At 38.8% G+C, this 20,030-nt stretch overlaps 1 long non-coding RNA gene across 3 annotated transcripts; it reads left to right on the plus strand.

Moving 5' to 3' along the window:
- Positions 1-51: 51 nt before the first annotated feature.
- LOC147819160 (uncharacterized) lies at positions 52-19,201 on the plus strand. Of its 3 annotated transcripts, XR_015437206.1 has the most exons (5): positions 60-207; positions 4,099-4,334; positions 4,749-4,963; positions 6,187-6,316; positions 14,293-19,201. It is a non-coding gene; the product is annotated as an uncharacterized LOC147819160 (long non-coding RNA). The 3 variants fall into 3 exon arrangements; XR_015437205.1 differs by lacking the exon at positions 4,099-4,334 and having other exon boundaries at positions 52-207; XR_015437207.1 differs by lacking the exons at positions 60-207; positions 4,099-4,334 and adding an exon at positions 4,357-4,444.
- Positions 19,202-20,030: the final 829 nt, after the last annotated feature.

The raw sequence follows: 20,030 nt of genomic DNA on the forward strand, positions 1-20,030 counted from the left end.
ACACACACACACACTGCATAAACAGCTGAAATCGGACCCCGTTGAATACCTGTTCTCAACAGGTAAAACGTGATCACAGTTTGTGACGCAATTAAAGCATGTTACAGTAGAGCACCTGTGCTGCACGTGCGAACAGTGAGTCTCTTTCCTCTCTGGAGCAGCGATATGAAGAGTTTGAACTGGAAACTCCACTTAAAGAGGCATAAGGTAAGAACAGCTGTACAAATAGGCCATGTCGGGTCTATCATTTCAAACGAGTATTATCGAGTAGGTGGTCCGGCTGGTGTAGAAGGAGCAGGAAGGCGTGTGCTACCGTGAAATCTCTGGTTTTTCTGTTATTGAACGTTTACCTTCGTGTTTTACGTATTGAATTGAAAGTCATATTAATTGAAAGAAGATGAAGGTATGTCGCCGACTTCGAAGAGTTCTTGCTAACGTCAGAGCCGGAAGGTCGTTAATGTCTAAAGTAGCGTAGTTAGACACCGGGATAGTGACTAAGCTTCCCCTGACTTTGATATGTATGGTAGTTGAAAAGTTAACGTCTTTAAAAACACAAATGAGATCTAACTTTCCCCCTTTTCCATTTCTAAATAAGGGTTACTGATAGGCAAGCCTCCCCAAAACGTAGAGGCTAACACTAAGCATTTATCTTTCAAAATTAAAGCCTATATAATCAGACCATAGTTTAACTGTAGTTCATAATTTCTAGTACCATGAAATCTTTATGCTAGAAAAATATAACAGCGTCATGCCCGTCGATGCCGTTGGTGTTTATTAGTAAAACTCGTCGACGTTTTAGGTTCAACGTTAAATTTCATTCAAATGAATAAAATATATTACATGTTAAATATTATAACATATCACTTCTTAGAATTATGTTTTGTGACTGGATCACGACATCCCTACTTTTTTATTACTTACAGTACATTTAGTTATATTAGTTCCTCATTACTCACAGTTGAACATGGATGAAAAGTGGCACTGACTGAACATCCCATAAAATCCAAAGTACTTTTTCTTTTCAAGAGGGTATTCTGTGCTCCTTCAGTACCTCAGTGAGAAGAGGATAGTGACATTAGGCAGTCATTGACTGTCACTGACAAGAGATATGTTTGCTTTTCAATATGAGATGTAATGTCACTAACAAGCCTGCATCAAAACTAAGGAGCTCTCAAAACCCTCTTCTGCCAAGAGCAAAGACACATTGATACTGTTTCACAATAGATTGTCAACATTTAAAAAATAGGACAGCTTGTTGGAAAACAGTATAATTTTGTCCTTGCCTCTCCAGTTTTTATAACATGAAATGAAGCATTGAATTCAAGTGAGAAATGGCAGCTAGTAGCAGCAATGAGGCTTACCCAGAATACACAAATAGTTATTCTTCCAAGTGGTGACAAATGGCATGATCCCTAGTGTCTCAAATTTTAAATAGGCTAACATAGATTTTGTAAAGACGCTTCTGCTGCACAAGTGTTAACCAACCGCCCTCTCCCTGTACTTTCCAACAGCTGCTATGCCTCACTCTGTGCATTCCACATAAGCCGACCCACACAGTACACAAATGTAGTAACCTTTCCATTTCAGTAGATGGCTAGAGTGCATCAAGCTGAGCTGGACAGCTTTACCTTGACTTTAACACCTGATGTTCTGTTTTGACAGGTACTCAGATCAGTTGGTGGAACAACAGAGGATTTTTAACCCACTTAGCTGAAGTGCTAAAAGTGCTAAAATGGTTAGACAGTTAATGAATTTGTCAATCAAAGACCAATAACTTATCTCTCAAATAATTTTTTAATCAAAAAATCCCAAACACTGGAACACCAGTAGCTTCTAAACTGTAAGCATTTGATTCTTTTCTTCGTCTTGTATGACAGCAAACTAAATATCTTTGGATTTGGGCTGTTGGTTGGACAAAACAAAACAGATCAACAATGAAAATAATCATTAGTTGCTGCTTTACAATCAACAGTACAACAGCAAACATCAAAAGCAGTTACAGCAAAGTAACTCAACAGTATAAGTATGCACAGAATAAGAGGTCAAGCCATCACCTGACATGCCTGTGAGTACTTTGTTGTACTGAGGAGCTGTCCAGGGTGGTTCTACCTGCAGCTGAGATGCTTCTGTTCTAGTTAAGCAGTCCAGAAAGACCAGAATAGTCTGAGAATACTGCAAGATGCCCCTGTCAGCCATGCAACCTTTATCAACAGTCAGGCTCATCAAGTCATGGGGAGGGGACGCGCACATTCTTGGTTGACCCCTGCAATGACCAAGTCCGTCATTGTGGATTTAAAACATCCTCAGAAAGAGAGAGAAGTTGGTAACAGAATACTGTAGACTTTGATGGACAGGTAGGATTAGCATCATGCATTGACAGGGAGCCATGATAGAGCAGGTGAATCCATTGTGAATCCATAGGCTGTAGCAAAGTCCTTGTGCTGCTCTCTGAGTGGAAGTTGTGCGTTGTGTTTTCTCCTCAAAGCTGGTAGATGTATTTAGTATTACTTACTTCTTTAAAACATTGAAAATGCTGATCCTAATAGTGATGGTGCTCTTCAATTTCCTTGTGTTGGGGGACAGTTATGCAACACGAGGCATAACGTAGCCTATCACAGAACAGAAGTTGTTTCTCTCTGTCAGATTTAACTTCTTAGCTGACACAGAAGTCTTACCTGTTGTTATAGCATTGACAGGGACATGCCCAATAGCCTCAGGTTGTTGGTCACCATTGCCAACTGGATAGCAAAGTGAAAGAAGGTCCCATTTCCCCCATTTTCTTGTCGATGCGCTGCCGAGTGGTGGCCTGCAGGTTGGCAGTAGCAAAAATGAAGAGGTGACCCCTACACTGGAGTAGAGCGATTAAGCATGGATGAGGTGCCACCTCTGTTTGCTCCACTGTTTAAATCTGAACTGTATTGCAGAGCAGCAGTGCAAGTGCTTTCTTTACCACTAATAGGCCTGCAAATTAAGTGAAAGCACTCATGGTGCTGTGGCACTGACAGCGGAGCTGGTAAGGGACAATGGCAACAACCAGTGCCTCATTAGACCAATTAATCCGTGTCCATGATGTCATTTTTGGTGCTTAAGAAATGGGAGCGAAACTACTCCAGTCATTTAATGCAGCACACTTCCAATATGGTGGAATTCCTGATGAAAAAAGATATTTAAAAAGCCTTTGAAATAATTTAATGAATTATATTAAAACTTCATCTGCCCATCAGTTAAAGATAAAATTATGTAAATTGATAATTAATTAGCACATTTATGACCATTGTGTTGCTTCTGTACTGAAAGTAAAGTGTCTGTAAAACCAAAATGCATTACAGTACAAAATAATGAAAGTAAAACTGTATCTTAGAGTAATGTGAGACACTGTTATTAACTCCCTAAAATAGATTTGGCATTCATCCTACACCAATGTAATTAGCATTTGCATTGACTGATACCAAAAGAATGTGTTCCAGGCTATGAGTTATTTCTGGCCCTCATGCTGCCTGGGGTTTCTTGTCCTTGTATCAATCCAGTGTAGGACCTCGGCCGTTTGTCTACCTCCCATCTCCTACTGCTCTCTCCTCACCAAAATCACCCTCAACACACTGATATTAACTCTGCTTGTTTAACCTATAGCAGCACTGGCACATTTAACATCTGATTTCTCTGGTGACCTGTTCTTTCTCCACGTTCACGTTAGGCTTTTTAAGTGCGTATAATAGAGCTTAGGTAAAAAGTTATCCAGCTTTGTGGAGCTCTGTTATTGTGACAGATGCTTTGGTAGGTACATGTCAAGGAGTGTGGATTAATGGAGATAGAAAGACACAGGTCATACAGACGAGACTGATTTCCATCTCAAAGCAAGAGATTTCCCAGTTTCAAACTTTTCTTGCACAGGTTCCTTATTCTGTATTTCTTCCATTTGAAAGTAAAAGTAACTTGGTTTTGACCACTGCCCCAGCTTGTCATATTTACCAAAGTAATCAAATTCTCCTTGTCTTCTGTTTCTTCTGTTAATGTAGTGAGATATTGCTTTAACCCTATGCTGTCTGTTACTCTGTATCTCCAATAGCCTGTCAGACTCTGTTACACATTACCTTTCAGAAAGATGTTATCATCCCAACCATCCCCCACATGGAGCCTGTCACTGAATGACACAGCCCACAACACAACCAATCTGTTGGGCTGGCTACTCTGTACAACCACATGCCTTCTACAGTCTACTAAGTTTAAAGTGCAATTTGGATCCCTGTGCGAAGTCCATGACAAAAGAACAGTTGGTTTTATAGTACTGGCGGCCCTCCCGGACTCATTACTGAGCTAAAGACATCCCCTTTTGTGTAAGTTTGCTTTGTGTGTACAATTCCTGGTTTCCAGGTTGCAAAGGGAACTATATCAAAAACAAAGGGAAGGAAATGAAAGCAGCAATATTAAGACAACACTTGACAAGGTTGAACAAATTAGTAGATTATTAATATGCTACTGTGTCAGAGCAAGGATAACTGTTTTGGGAGTCATTGCGTTAAAAATATCTTTATTGTGGTGGATCATGTTTGGGTAGGAGGGATCGTTTTGCCCCACTGGGCCAACCTCGTGGGCAGCAGATGAGCCAGAGAGACTTGTGTGTGTGTGTGTCTGCGTGTGTGTGTGTTGCTCTGCTGAGCTGTGAGCAGAGGAGCCCCGCCAGCCTGCTTGCTCTAACTGTGCTCTGCACACACTCCAGTCCAACAGCTTGTCTCTTCTCTCTGCTCCAGATGATGCCTTGGATTTAGCTGGCCCACATGAGTGATATGAATAACACACTGGAGGAAATACACACTTCTGGAAGCCTCGGAGATAAAGTAGAGATTTTTCAGAGTGGCAAGGGTAATGTGAGTGGCTTTCCCAGCCCAGCCCTCATCCCTTTGCGAGCTCCTTTACTAACACCAAATGCCCAGAAGAGCAGGACTACGCTCTGCAAGGGAAACAGGTATGACTCATTTTTCTTTAAACTTGCCATGAACGACGCCAGTCTGTTTATAGGATTAAAAATTTCAGTTACACTAAAACTCAAAGTAGCATTTTCTACTCTACACTTTACAATGTCAGCTACCCTGCAGAAGAATAGTACACTCTTTGTATTTGCAGGAGCGAGACACAGAGGTCTATTTGAAAGCTGTAGTGTAGACTTTGTACCTGTAAACACAATTGGCTCGGTCCGCATGCAGCTGTCAATGAAATGTAATGTATTATTTCAACAGTGCGGTTAAAGACCTGGAATCAAATCAAGCACCTGTTAGTTTGTGGGAGATAATTAGTAACCCAGTAACTGTTGTTTTTACAGAGCAGTAAAGAAAGTGTCAGTCAGAGAACAGCACCTCTCAGAGACTAAGGCCCTCTCATGTGCAAGTGTGCTGAAATGCCAGTCTTTCTTACCATATCATGATGGTAATGGGATGTTGTGTTATGAATGATCTGTGTATGTAATTTTTGTCTGACTGATTTAAGCATGAGAAGATTACAGTGACATGCTAAATGTGTTTTAATAAATAAAGAACAAAACATGGACCATTTCTACTGCGTAGTGCCAAACGCACAGATTGCAATGATGAATCCCTAAGTGGTTGTAAAAGGTGACAGTATCATAATATTTTGTGACTATGATAAAATAATTCCTTTACATATTGATGATTAGATTTTTGATTGTAGTATGGCTTACTTTCCTCCAGCCAGCAGTTCAAGCGCTGTCTGTGTCTGTTAGCAACTGCTGTATCTTATAGTGGTGAAGTCAGGGGCGGCTAACACGCGCATTATCTGCCATCTTATCAAAAAGCTGATGGCGATTGGGGCGTGTCGTCTGGTAGTTGAGAGCACAAGGGGTCCAAGCAGAGACAGCCTTGTGTTTCTGTCAAATCTGTCAGTTTGTTTATCACTCGCTCCATTTATACTCCTCATTCCTGTGCATAGGACAGAAGCAGAACCAGCATTGTGTTGTAACAGCTCTCTAATGTACAAGTTGTGAAATCGGTCTAATACATAGTTGCAATGTCACAGTGTATAATGACTCTTGGGGGCCAATTCAGTCTGACATGCTTAGTAATTTTGAGAACTATGCAAACTCATATAGAAATTAAATCTGAACAATGTTTAGCTCATTGTATGAAACATCTGTTTAGTTCTCTCACTGTGTCTAATTTTTTTTTTGTTCTTCAGGAGCAATAAAGAGGGAGAGGATTCATTCTCCTCTCCTGTTCCAAACCCTTTCCCTGAGCTTATCCCCTCAACCCTCTCCCCCTTTGTCTCTGAATGTTTATTACCATGGACCAAAAGTAGTGCATCTCAGGTAAGTGTTCCATTTACAGTACTTGAGGCCATTTGTGACACAAAGAGGCATATTATTTGAAAAAAAAGAGGCCTAACTGTTGTAAGCTTTTCCATATGCTACCCCAGGCAGCAAAGTCTTGCAAACTCTAATTGAAACAAGTGCCAGAAAAACAACAGCAGGACATACAGCATTTAGATTTAATTAAATGCATAGTTACATGATGTTTGGCTTGGGATTTGTCTGAAATGTCAGGGCATATGGATAGTTGAACCAGTTATGTGAGTATGGAAATGAGTTGCAGTGAGGAGATGATAAAAATGTTGTGCCAGCACATACACACAATCTGCGCACACACGTTATTACTTTTGAGAGTCCAGATTTTTAATATGCACACTGTACAGTGACCAGTAAACCACATAAAATTAAGCAATACATATGAAGTGCGATACCACCTGTAGATATTGAATTTGAAATTTGATCACAACTTCACGGTTTACCGAGGAAATACCTGGCCTAGTGCCCAACAGCCACTCTTGTACGTTTGTTTTAGCACAGGGTGTGTGATTCGTCATGCACTGAATGTCGAGAAGTACCTACTGGTGCTGGAAAAGCTTTCACTGCAATCTCAATGTTGAGCCAATTTTGGCAATGTAATTTATGTGGATTTTAATAAGATAAAAAAAATAAAAAACCCAAATTGCTCAACAATTGACTGCTCTCTAAGCCCCGCCCCTCCTTGTTACTGTCACTATGCCTGACAAGCTTTCAAATCTAGCACAGCACATATGCAGTTGACAGTAATGGTAAGAGTTTTACTACCTGAAGTTTATAGTAACTTTGGAAACAGTGTCTTTTTTATTTCACACAGAAGTTGAAAGGCTACTCATTGCTGGCCAGCAACTGTTGATTTTGTCAGCTTAAATCACAAGTGTCACTGGCAGACTTTTTCAGTTGTTACTCGACAAGTTGGCTGAAAAACACAGTGTGACTGCAGCTGAATATTTACGAAACTTCACTTCAAATTCTTTAGAGACTGAGTACCACTCTTAGTACAGCCACACCCACACTGTTTCAAGATGTGAAGAAATCCAAAGCTTGTGCTTAGTTACTGTTGCTAAGGTATGATTGGACAATGGCTGTTTGGGGGCAGGGTGGCTTTGTGAATTATCAATTACCAGCAAATTGGAACACATAAATCTTAGTTATAAATATTTTGTGTATTTTTTCTAATTACCTTCTGAGAAGATAAATTTACTAATTAGAGAGTTTTTGTCAAACCACCATTGTGTTCTAAACCTATTGTTGCTTGCCCATAAAATCTAATGAACTTGTAATTTTAATGCAGGTGATACACATATCATAATAGATAATCATTCACTTAATAAGATTCTCTTTTTTAACCAGTGAGTGCAAGTCAGTAAAAAATGTATTATTATGTACAGCAAAAAATTATTTAACTTGACCCTCTGATCTGTAGTTGATTTGTACATTTATAGAGAACTCGCTGTCAAATTCTAAAAAGAGAGCACATTCATTATGTTGGAAAGCTAACAATTATGGGTCTGCTTCAAAAGTGCATGGCTTTCAGAATGGATTTTGTCTATACATTTTCCAGGGCTGTTAAATTAGTCTGGTTTGTCAACCACTAGATATTTCCTGGATGTGAATCCCTGTAATGTATGCTGGAGTTGATTTCAGGTTTTTCAGTATCTTTGTGGTCTGTGTGTATGTGTAGCAGCAGGGGGCAGGTCAAAGCAATGACTCATAGGAAAGCTAGAAATTACAGAGCTCAGCAGTTACCGACGACTATCAGCAGTATTAGACCTCTGTGTGCGTGTGTGTTGCTTTCAGGTTGAGAATGACAAATGAATACAGAGAGTTGTGTTTTCATGTTTTTCTTTCCCCTTATTTTTTATTTCTTTGTGCTCAGAGTATTTGTGCAAGAATGTGATCAAATTGGTATTTGTTCCTCCTATGCATTGTGGTAAGATTGCTTGATTATCTTACACTGGAGAGTCTCTACTTGAGTCTCCAAAAATCTCAAAAGAGCCCTTCTATTCCCTCCTCACTACACTCAAGGTTTCACATCAGAAAATTAGAGTGATTGCCGATTCTCCTGTGCTCTCACCAGCCTTTTGTGGAGACAGGTCAGGGAATTGCACGGATTTGGCATTTTCTTTGATAAGTGCGAGAGTAATCCTTAGGCTTGTCAGCGAAGGAGCAAAATGACACCCAGTTGACCTCACTCTGCAACAATGTGGCTTCCTTGTTAGTAAATCTTAAAGTGCTTGCTGATGAGACCCTTGTCTGCAACTCTTGGATCTGACAGCCTCTTACTTAGCCTTGTCAGCAGCAGTATTGGGAAGACAAAGGGAGTATGTCAGACTGAACAGTTGTTTTTTTGTGACAATCCTCGTTTCACAGCATTATGACCTCATTTCAGTAGCACCCAAGAAACATCATGACATCATTGTTTCAACTCATCCCTCACCCACCCTTCCAAATTTTCTGTAAAGGAAAATTATCCATTGAGCTTCACTGTGTGTGTTTTTTTGGGGGGTAGTAATTTTCCCATCAGTTACAATTATCTGAAAATAATGATCTTCTACTAGGGACAAGCTTGGACTATAAAATGAGCAGGCTAAGAAACCGTCAGTGACGTCTGTTGTGGTATCTCGAGCCGCTCAGTGTCTGACTGAGACCCTTTGCTTGACATCGCTTTAAAGCTGTTTCACTCGTGAGAGTCTGGCCTATCTGAGCCCCCTGTTAGCCTTGTGTTTGCAGTGTCACGGTACATTTCCATAACAAAAACCACCAAGTAAGGACGGCCACATTATGTCAAGGAGTCACAGCCTCCAGAAAACTGTATGTCTGAATACATATAAGTGTGTAGTCACCTAACCTTAACATAAGAAGGCATTGTTATATATACAGTAGGTTGAGACAACTGGATTGTCAGGACAGATCAGTTTCTATGGTGAATAAATCAGTGTGTGTCCTGTACCACCTCAGCTGTTTCAGACATACAACTGTGACATGAGAGGTTACTTTGTGAAATAAAATCCTCCTGCACTTTTGAGTTTGACCTCAGGAAAAGTGCCCACTGGCAACGTCGAAGGTTCTGCTCTTCAGACTGTCGGCTCAGCCACTTCACCACATTACTGCAGACACAAACACAAACTTTTAGCATGACACCATGATTCTGTAAATATATGTTGGATTGAGAAACCTTTTCTTCTTGCATGTTTTTAGTTGTGCGGACAATTTTTTGTTGATGTCGTTGATAATGGCAGTGGAAACTGGCTTTGAGTGCAACATCATGGAAGAATTGGTATATCTTCACAAAACAATGACAAAATGTACAGTTTTTGGGGAAGTCCAAGTGGTTGGCACCACCTCCACTCTCCAGGAATATTGTGGGCAGTCATGCTTGGACTCATACCAGAAACCAGAAACAAACAGACTGTCTGTGTCCAGACGGTGTTGAGTGCTCAGTTCAGCCATATGACTCAGAGGAAATGCTTGCCCCTCTAGAGATGTTATTTCAGATGCAACATGCATCATGTCCGTGTTCTTCACTCTGAGTTTTAGCCCCTCTACAGCAGATGTTAGATGGTCATCAGGTCACACTTAATAGATATAAACCACCGATACATGTTTTTTCTACTACTTAATAGTCCATTTGAAAGCTGCTTACTGACAAAACAGAGGTGAGCTGATGAATAATTTGTATTTTACAAACTTGAATCAACATTTGGTTGATGAGCGATCGCTGATGTCACAACCACAGTCTCCAGAAAATGCCAGCAGACATCTTTTTTTATTTTAACAATTGAATTGCTTTAGTTTTCTCTGATTTATCATAACACTGATTTGAGTGGTTAAATATTGCCGTAATTCATTATAATGCAGTACTTAAAGTGAGAATTGAAGGAGTTAGAATCAGAGGAGTCACATAGATTTCATTCTTTGTGCCTAACAGAGAGTATGTGTTATTATATTATAGAGGAATCAACAGTGTTTTAATAACTATAGGATTTAGATATTGGAAGCAACTTTTAGTCCAGGTCAACCATAAATTCTGTCCTTCTCAATTTTAACATTTATTAATAAGACCAAAGCTAGTAAATTCTATAATGATAACCCACTGCTTCTGCTTTGTCTTGATGAATGTCGATGTTAACAATGCGATTTTTACCAAACTTCAATTTCAACTATGTTTACCAAATATACAAGGTGTGGTATTATTCTATGGCTTAACTGTGGTCTGTGGAATGACAGGTGCAGATGCTGGTCTCGTTTAAACAGCAACAGCCAGGGATTAAACTGTGATGGTAGCGTGATGTGAATAGGTCAATCGCAGAATGTGTTGTCATTATACCATGTCAAACACAAGTTGCACCTACCCCTCACTCTTCCTCTATCTCTTTCTGAAACACAAACACACTATACACAGACAAATATGCTGTATTCACCCTATTGTATGATCTTATCAGAAACAGACATTACTAAATACTATGTGAATGCATGGAAATCCATTTCTCACTGAAATGGTCAATCGTCAGTGAGGTAGTGCATTAAGCTGCAGTTCCTCTAATGACAACTCGAAACTGATTGCATCTACCTCATTCCTTGCCCCACCCTTTAACCAAATCTGAAGTTTTCAGCATGAGTAATGGCCAAGAAATGGAAGCGAGTAGCAATGGTGGAAGCAAGTACATTGTACTATACTGTACAAATACAATTTTGTACTTTTTGTCAGTTTCATGAGTGCCAGTCAGTTTTTCTTTTGATGAAGCTTGCTTTGTTTGTTTTTGATTACTTGCTTTGTGCTTGCGTACTTTTGTGCTTTGTGCTTTTTTTTATCTTTAAACATTCACTTTATACCTCTCCACAAAGCTCACAAGTTATGGAATGACAAAGACAAGGAACAATCTTTAGTTGTAAATTCTAGAGACTTTGCTTTATCCAGTTGCCTGGGCAGAGGCACAGCCTTAAAGGCTAAATTCAGAGAACAAAAGTCCTCCACAGATAGGATTATAACATGACTGGCTATGTCCTTGCTCTGCAAGATGTAAACTGATATGTGTCTCTGGCTGTTTTCAAGTTAGTATACTGTAAACCCCCCTGCCCAGAGGTCGGTATACACAGTGTACCTGCATATGAGCACCATTGCACCTCTGGTTGCTGTATTGTTGCTCTGACAGAGCCTGCAAGGGGGTCTTGATTGAATCAGCTGTGGTCAAATGTGTCTGGAGCTGGCTTTGTTATGAGAGTTGTGGAGACTCTGTTATCATTCTGGCTCCATTAATTCCAATTCATTTTAGCTGTGTGATAACTAGCAGCGTCTGTTTGTCTGTGCTCTCACAAGTCACTGTGCTATGTTTCCAGATAAACATGAACCCTGTTGTGGGAGGTTCTTCTTTTCCTGTCTGTTCTCATGAGTTGAAAGAGAGGACAATGATTGGTGCCAAATGTCCACATTCAGTGCTGTGTACATTAAATATAATAACATATACTGCACATGTCTATAAGGAAATGAGATGTAAGAAATATAGACCCATGCTTATGTTGAAATGCAGTGTACTGGATTTTTCTAGTAGCTTTACAAGTTTTTGTTTTGGTGACAGAGAAGTTTTGCAATATACAGTAGCTGCTTTATCTCTCTGGGATGCACTTTAGCAAAATCACTAACCCAAAATATTCTCATTCTGACAACTTTCACATCACCACTAATATTTAGTCTAGATAGAATTGAATCTAACCACATTGTCTTAAAATGAACCAGATATACAGTATTGCCATATAAGGCTGAACGAGTTTGGGTGAGTGTGATCTTTATCAGACAGTGAATTCAGGCTCCTTGTGGTCTATGATTGTTTCTCCCTTATCTATCTCTCTACCTTTTTAATAGCTTTATTGAAGATACTGAACCCCAAATTGCCCCTGATGCCTGTTCCATCAGTGTATTAGAGTACATAGGTGTGATGTGTGAATGTGGCAAGTATTGTAAGGTGCTCTTAGTAGACAGTAAGACTAGAAAAGCGCTATATAAGTGCAAGTCCATTTACCATCAACCCATTTACATCATCTGATATCGTCTGCATGCTGTAACTTGTGAAATGTCTCCTCTAATATATTTCCATATTGTACCAGTAATAAGTTATTTTAAAATAGAAATAGAATAGCAATCTATAGAAAACTATGTAAACATATATTTGAACTAAAATCTAACCCTCAACCTTTACAACTTTGACTTTGATCTCGAGTTTCTAATAATCAAACGCTAAGTCCTGAGGCTAGAAAGTGGGTGTGTTCTGTAAAGATGGCACACTTATATTTACAAGGCCTCTTTGTCTTGTCTTACAGTAAAACAGATGTGGGCTATAAATTGTGGCTGTGGGAGTAAGGGCTATTTTGGATGCCTATTTCTCTCTTTCTCTCTCTCTCTCTCTCTCTCTCTCTCTCTCCCTCTCTATCGTGACCATATTAAATTAAAATACAGTAGTAAACTACTATATATCAAAAATCTTCTGTTAACACAAAACACCAATCAAAAATATAATTAATATCATGATATGTACTTCTAGCCTACATACCATATACTTTCAAATAGCACATACTTATGTGCAAAATTTTAACTAAATTAACTTTAAATTGTACACTGAATAGCAGAAGAAAGAAGAGAAGCGCTATAGTACAACACTAAAGTTTCTTGTTATTATGCATCTGCGGCGGCAACAGCCAGAGCCAGGCATATTGTTTTTGGGTTGTCATTCTGTACGTACATATGTCTGACTGTCCGTCTGTCCGTCTGTCCGTCTGTCCGTCCGTCCGTCTTCAAATGGAAACAATACCTCAAGAATGCCTTGACGGAACTTCTTCATATTTGGCACAAACATTCACTTGGACTCAAGGATGAATTGATTAGATTTTGGGGATCAAAGGTCAAGGACATGGTGACCTCACAAAACACGGTATTGGCCTTGTGGACGCAATATCTCCATGACACCTTGAGGGAATTTCAAATTTGGTACAAATGTTCAGCCGGATTCAAGGACAAACTGATTAGACTTTGTTGGTCAAAGGTCAAGGTCACAGTGACCTCAGAAAACACTTTTGCTCAAGACTTCACACAGCAATAATATAATTTCACGCAAATGGGTAATATTTTATATAATTCGGGATAAACAGGGATGTAACCTGAAACTAGCCTGAGTGGCGGAGTAGTATTACACATTACTTGGCTTTTTATGGGGATATAGCAGATGGCAGATATCAGTAATAATGATCGTAGCAATATAAATAAATTGAAGAAATAAGACAATAAATAAAGTGAAGGGCTGATGTAGATCAAACAGATCAATCAGTATTTTCCTCAGTGCACTCTTTCATTTTTTTAAATTATCTAAACAGTTACTAAACTGCAGATTGTTTAATGATCCCTTTTTGCCAATGTTTAAATCTAATGTCAGTACAAATTATAAAAACATTTATGCAAAAGTTTCTTAATGTTTGTTATTATGTCAGAGACTTAAAATAGCCATGTTGTGTCTGGCTACAAATTCAGTATAAACAATCTGACACATGGACTTTCTGGGAAATCTTTCTGCCTCTTTGCTGTGGTTTTGACATTATCACTTGGCAGTATTTGTTACTTTGATTCCAAGTATTTTAGCTTTCTCTGTCCTGTATATTTTCACTCTGTTCACCATGAGAAAAACACTTTTTCTTTTTTTCAATTTTAGTTTTGTTTTTCGAAAAGAGAGAAAAGGAAAAAGCTTTTACATTCCCAAGGACAAAGGAGGAGTTTGTGTTGTGGGGAGGCAACATGATTTAGTTTCTCACACTTTCGTTGTGAGGAATCTCACTGTAACTGGTTTTCCGTACTATCCTACAGGGTTGCTGTATAGAAAAAAGTATTTTGTTTTAAATACCATATATATTTATTATTATATTTAGAACCATAATTTGTACATTATCCTTATTTTCAGTTACCATGTATGGATATTTTTCATGTAATGAATTGTGCACCTAAGGCAGAAGCATGAATTTCCATGCGAGAAGAGTCACCTTGCCTGCCATCACACCACTTTGTCTGCAGAAGCGGGTAGGAATCGTAGCTTGATTTCCTCTGTACTACCTCTTTAACTTAAAGCTTTTTCCTATTTATTAATGAACCACAGCTTTCCATTCCTGATCGGAGATTGTTTTAAATTTAAGCTGTTTTTTCGGATGTTGCTGGTTGGGCACTGACAGGGCTAATGCATGTTAAACTTTCCAAAGTTTTTATTTGCATAAATATGTTCATATTCTGATTACATACTCTGTTCACTACAGTTTGCCTGTGCTATTGTTAGTTGTTGAAAAACTGACTTTCCTTTCCTTTTCACTGTTAGCTCACTATGAAGCACCTTTTTCAAGTCAATCTTTGACACAAATGCAAGATGTCATTTGAAAAATGGTGTAATAAACTAGGAAAATAGCAAGCTGTCACTGGACTCTGGAAATATGCTGAAATGTAAAATACGTAGTTCAGTTAAATAAGGAGCATAAATGCCGAACGAAGAAGCCACACGTTAAGTCAGAATATTAATAGACTGTTTTCTTTGTGTTGCCTGTGGAGCCGTACTTTACATTGGTAGGACATACTTAACTGGAGTGTTTGTTGTGTGACCTCTAAGACTTGTCCATGTTCAAAACATCAGTTGATCTGTTCAGCAACAATATAAAGGGACAAGCCACGATTAGGAATTTACGTTAGAACTGCTCCATTATTTCTTAAGGATTTGATGATAAGATTATTGCTTTCTATTTTATCACGGCTTGCTCCAAGATTTTACTTTGACAATGGTCTCTTTAAACTGTGTATCATACTAACAATGAAATAACTTTTTACTGCTTTGATGTCCTAATTACTTACACTTTTTTCATTTTTATCAAGCCACCACCAAGTATCTTTTTGATCCCAGTTCTGAGTAAAATAAGTTGTGCCAATCCAATTCCAACAAACTAGGCAGAATGAAAATTAGGCCAAATAATATTTAATTACTGTATGTTCACAATAGTAACCCCTCCAGCAGCTCACTATCATTTTTGCTGTATAAAGTAGCATCTAATTTTCCAGCCTGCTTATCAATGACGCTTGATAAGATTTGTCTTCTGTTGTAATTCATGTCCTCATTGGTGAATACTCTGTAAGGCAAATGGTATTCTGGCTATTCCGTTGTACCTCTAAGTGGTCCAATTCTGTTTCGGCACTCAGAGCCCAGTAACTTAGTTCATGTGTAGAAGCCAACAAGTTTAATCCAACAATAATATAGTAGACAGTGCAACTAGCTCCTGGTCTGGCCATTAAAGAAAAAGTTCTATATGAAGTTGAGGCTGTCAGTTTTTCAAGTGTTCTAGCAGTGAGGAGCTGGGAGGACATTTCTCAGTGGTTGTCTTGGCTAGACAAGGCTGGAGGCCATCTCCTCACCACCACGCGATGATACAGCTGCAGCTGTGAGAGTGCAGTTCAAGGTTAAACCATAGTAGTCTAATTGGCAAAATGGCTCACACTGTCCTGTCCTTGAGATAAGAAGGTCTAATAGAGGAGTTTATATTGAACAAAGCTATATATAGTCCTGCATAGTCCATGTCTGGATTTATTCTGCCTTGTCTAGACTTATTTTTTGCTTTTTTGTGCTTTTCATTGAAAGCCCTTTATAACACAGCACATTATGTTCCGTTGCTCTGCCCGCTGCTTTAACCCTCACCTCTGTGATACAATGCTAAAAAAAACAGCAACAAAGAGTGATGAATGTGGCCTGACTGATAAATTAGGGGGCCGAAATTATTGGCCAGTATCAGCTCATCACATACAGTATACACCATTGAGCTAAAACATTATGACCACTCACAAGATGAAGTGAATGATGTTTATTATCTCATAAGAATGACACAAATGGTCCGATATATATTAGGTAGTAATTTAATAGCAGGAGAAAAGGGCAGGTGTAAAGACCTGAACTGTAAAAAAGGGCCAAATCAACTGGGTCAGAACATCTTGGAAACAGCAGGGCTTTAGGGGTACTTCCAGTCAGCAGTGGTGCATATCTACTGACAATGATTTTGACTTTGTTGCACCAGTCAATTTCAACTACAGTGCTTGAGTTGGAGGAGGTGAAAATTTTTGTCCGTTTTGACTAAGCTAACTGTCATGTGGAAGGTGTGAAAATAAATGAATGTTGACAGTGTCACCACTGCTGAAAGCTGCATAGATCTATGCTTGGCAATACTGGTCTGTGCAGCAAGTCAATTTATAATGAATTCAACAAAACTACCAGATTTGATCTGGGTGGTGAGTTTTAAACTACCTTAACATAAATTTTAAGATTTGCATATATGATTACTACAAATATGGTGTGCTACTACAAGAACAATGGTATCTTATACTATTAGTGCTTATACTAGTGCTAGATTTGCAGATGTTCATTTAATTTAATTTCATTCAGGCAGAACAAAATCAGATCAAAATGAAACTATCCACACATTCTAGATCGACTTGAATTGTTGTCTATATCTGTCCACTGAGGATGACTTTTCTTACAATATTGCTTTATTAATGTAATGGTCACATATTTCAACAGCGACATCTCATTTTGGCATGACTGCACCCAATGATTTAGATTTTAATTTATATTTTTAGATGAGTTGCAGCTGAAGCCAAAGTGTTCTTGCATTCCTTTAGTGAGGAACAATAATCTATCAGAGAAGTAACTCTCCAGGTGACATTCTTCATTTTTGCATGTTGCAACATAATAGGTTGACATGATTGACATGATGCAGGCAGACATGAATGCTTTCCAGGTGAAAGCATGTGTACATTTGGATCAGGGCTACTTGCTGATGAATGGAGCTCTGTTCTCTGATAAAGACACCAGCGGTTTACGCAGCATGCTGCCTCGCCTGGACATTCATTAGAAACTCTTAATGATTAACTCTGCTGTACACTCAGTGTTTTCAATTGCTTGGTCTGAAACAATGATGCATAATGATACAATAATTTGATAGTAGTGCTCAGAGTAATTACATTGAGTGCTGTGATTATTATTATTATTTGACCGATGTGTTGATATTATAAACAGTCTGTTTGTTTGTATGTATTTCTCAATTGATTGTGGAAAAAGAGGAACCAATCAAGCTATGGGTCCACTTTTATTTGTTGCTGTTATTCACATCACTGAATACAGAGGTCAAAAAGATGCTGAAAATTACTATACTTTAATAGCTGGTTAAAAATTCTAATACAAAATGCCATTACTGACAGCATCTTCATATGAAAATCCTTGGTGTGTTGTATATTATTTTATTCTGTCTTTGCGATACAGTAGCTATGTCATATTTTGTATGTTTGGAAAATTCTGGTATTTTTTTCTTTGACTCAGACATCAGTTAAGTTAATTATCTAAAATAACCTGCAGAGCAGAATTCATTTCTCCTTGGTGCTGTGCCTTGCTTTTTAATAGCAAATCATACGAACACCGTTTTGGTGCTTTAGGCCAAACACCCACTGTTTGACAACAAATAATTGGTGATAATTATGCAAATGCAACAAAAAAATAATGCTATCATGGTAACTATGGAGATGGTACTTACATTCACAGAACACTGGTCTGTTTGCATGGCTTTGATGTCCACTCTTTACAGCAGTAGTAACATGGTGCTAAAACAAGAAGAGGAGTCTAGAGCCATGCTAATGGCTCTGTGAGGCTGTATTTTGGCACAGCAGTGCTTTAGCTAAAAGTTACCATCACCTTGCTGACATGCTCATAGTGATAATGCTAACATGGTAATGTAAAGCAGTTATAATGCTGACCATGGTCTCTATCTTAGTTTAGCATTTTAGCATGGTAATTTTTCCTAACTAGCACAAAACACAACCTACAGCAGAGGCTGATTGTGATGTCACTCATTTTGCAGATAATTTGTCATAAACCAAAATATTAGACAAATTGAAATTTTGACCTAGCGGTGGCGCTAAGTACAAGGTTACCAAAGCTAATACACTTCATCCAGAGGTGCAAGAAGTCCAAAACCACATTCCAATCTCATTCTTTAGTGTTAGAGGGAAAATCAGGGGATCACCAAAATCAGTTGGATTCATCCTCTGGGGACCATCAATGTCTGTATTTAATTTCTTGGCCATCCACCTAATAGTTGTTGAGATGTTTCAGTGTCGACCAGGCTGGTGGACCGACCAATTGACCAGCAATATGATCCCCAGAACCATGCTTTTTTTCACTATAGTTACTATGTAAATTAAAAATGCTTAATTGTTGGGAATCCTGCAGACCACGGCTGAATTTATAGTATCATCTACATTTGGAGACACAACCCTACAGCATGATTCTGGGATGATGTGTTTCTGCTGATGTGTTTAGCATGATTGCAAATGTTTTAATATCTGGTCTCAGCAGACCATTGAACATACAGGCTTTCAAGTGAATTTTGAATTTTTTTGACTGATAAAGCACCAACAGTTCTTATGCAAAATGTCTTTAGTGTAGCCGTGGAACACAGTAGCTCAGAAAAAATTGTTGCCATCGGTCTTCACAAAATTTAAAACAATTTATGACAAAGTCCTTGACACCATAATCTCCCTGTCTCTTTTACTTGTAAAGTAGTTCATCAAAAGGTTATTGTATAAAGTAGAGTTGACAGGTTTGATTAGATTAATGTCATAGTTCAGATAAAATGTAATATTCAGAGAGCATTTTTTGTCGGTGTGTCCTCTCGGCATCCAAACTAAACTTTTCATGAAACTAACTCTAATATTTTCAGTTGGTCTGTGCTAAGTAATGCAAACATAAAGTACATCTGCAATGCTAATGCTAATGCTAATGCAATGCAATGCAATGCCATGCAAAAAAAAACAGAAAAATACATCACCCTCTGACAAACCCTACCCTGTTCCTGGTGAAATGTGATGCCTGAATGATTTGATTTGGCCAATTCTCAGGAAGCCACTTCCCTAGGCAGCTCAACTGAAGCCCAGGATAGATGCAGTCATGACCAGCAGTGCAGTGCATACATCGCTTTTTTTATTTTATTTTTTTTATCTGTTGTTTGTGTATTTTAAATGAATATGAATTTTGCACCACTGTTGTTCTCAGCTGTTGGTGTCTGTGTCTCGGTTGTAACAACATTTTTTTTCAGATAATTAATCTGCAGTGTTATGACGCTGTGTTAAATATACACACGGGTACATTCACACACATATAATATTACACACTGGTTGGTGGAATAATCCGTTTAATGCAGGCCTTTGTCTTTGTTAGACATCGACTAACAAAGATATTTGTCTTGTAAGGCTCCACACAGGCTGATTAAACACTAAATGGTTTACACAGAGAGGTGATGTCATAGCTTACTGACGGCTCCTTGAGGGCTCAAACCTCAGCCCTGCTGGAGAGCTCTGTCCTCCTATTATCTCCACAAAAGGAATCAGGCTCGTCCTGCCCAGCTTTAAACGCCCCCCCCCATTCTCCATACGCTCCCCAGTCAACTTTAGGCTGAGTTGACCCAACTAGCATTACATTTAACTAGCACCTTTTATAATTGCTCCCTTGGTTATGCTGGGAACTCTGCTTGCCATGGGTGTGTGAATGTGAATAGAGAGGGGGTTGGAGCCTTGTGACTCTCTCTGACCCTCTCTCTCTCTTTCTTGCTTTCTCTCTCTCTCTCTCTA

Source organism: Seriola lalandi, unplaced genomic scaffold (genome assembly GCF_002814215.2).
Source record: "Seriola lalandi dorsalis isolate HSWRI2012SDOR001 ecotype SW California unplaced genomic scaffold, Sedor1 jcf7180002054279, whole genome shotgun sequence".
Classification (NCBI taxonomy): Eukaryota; Metazoa; Chordata; class Actinopteri; order Carangiformes; family Carangidae; genus Seriola; species Seriola lalandi.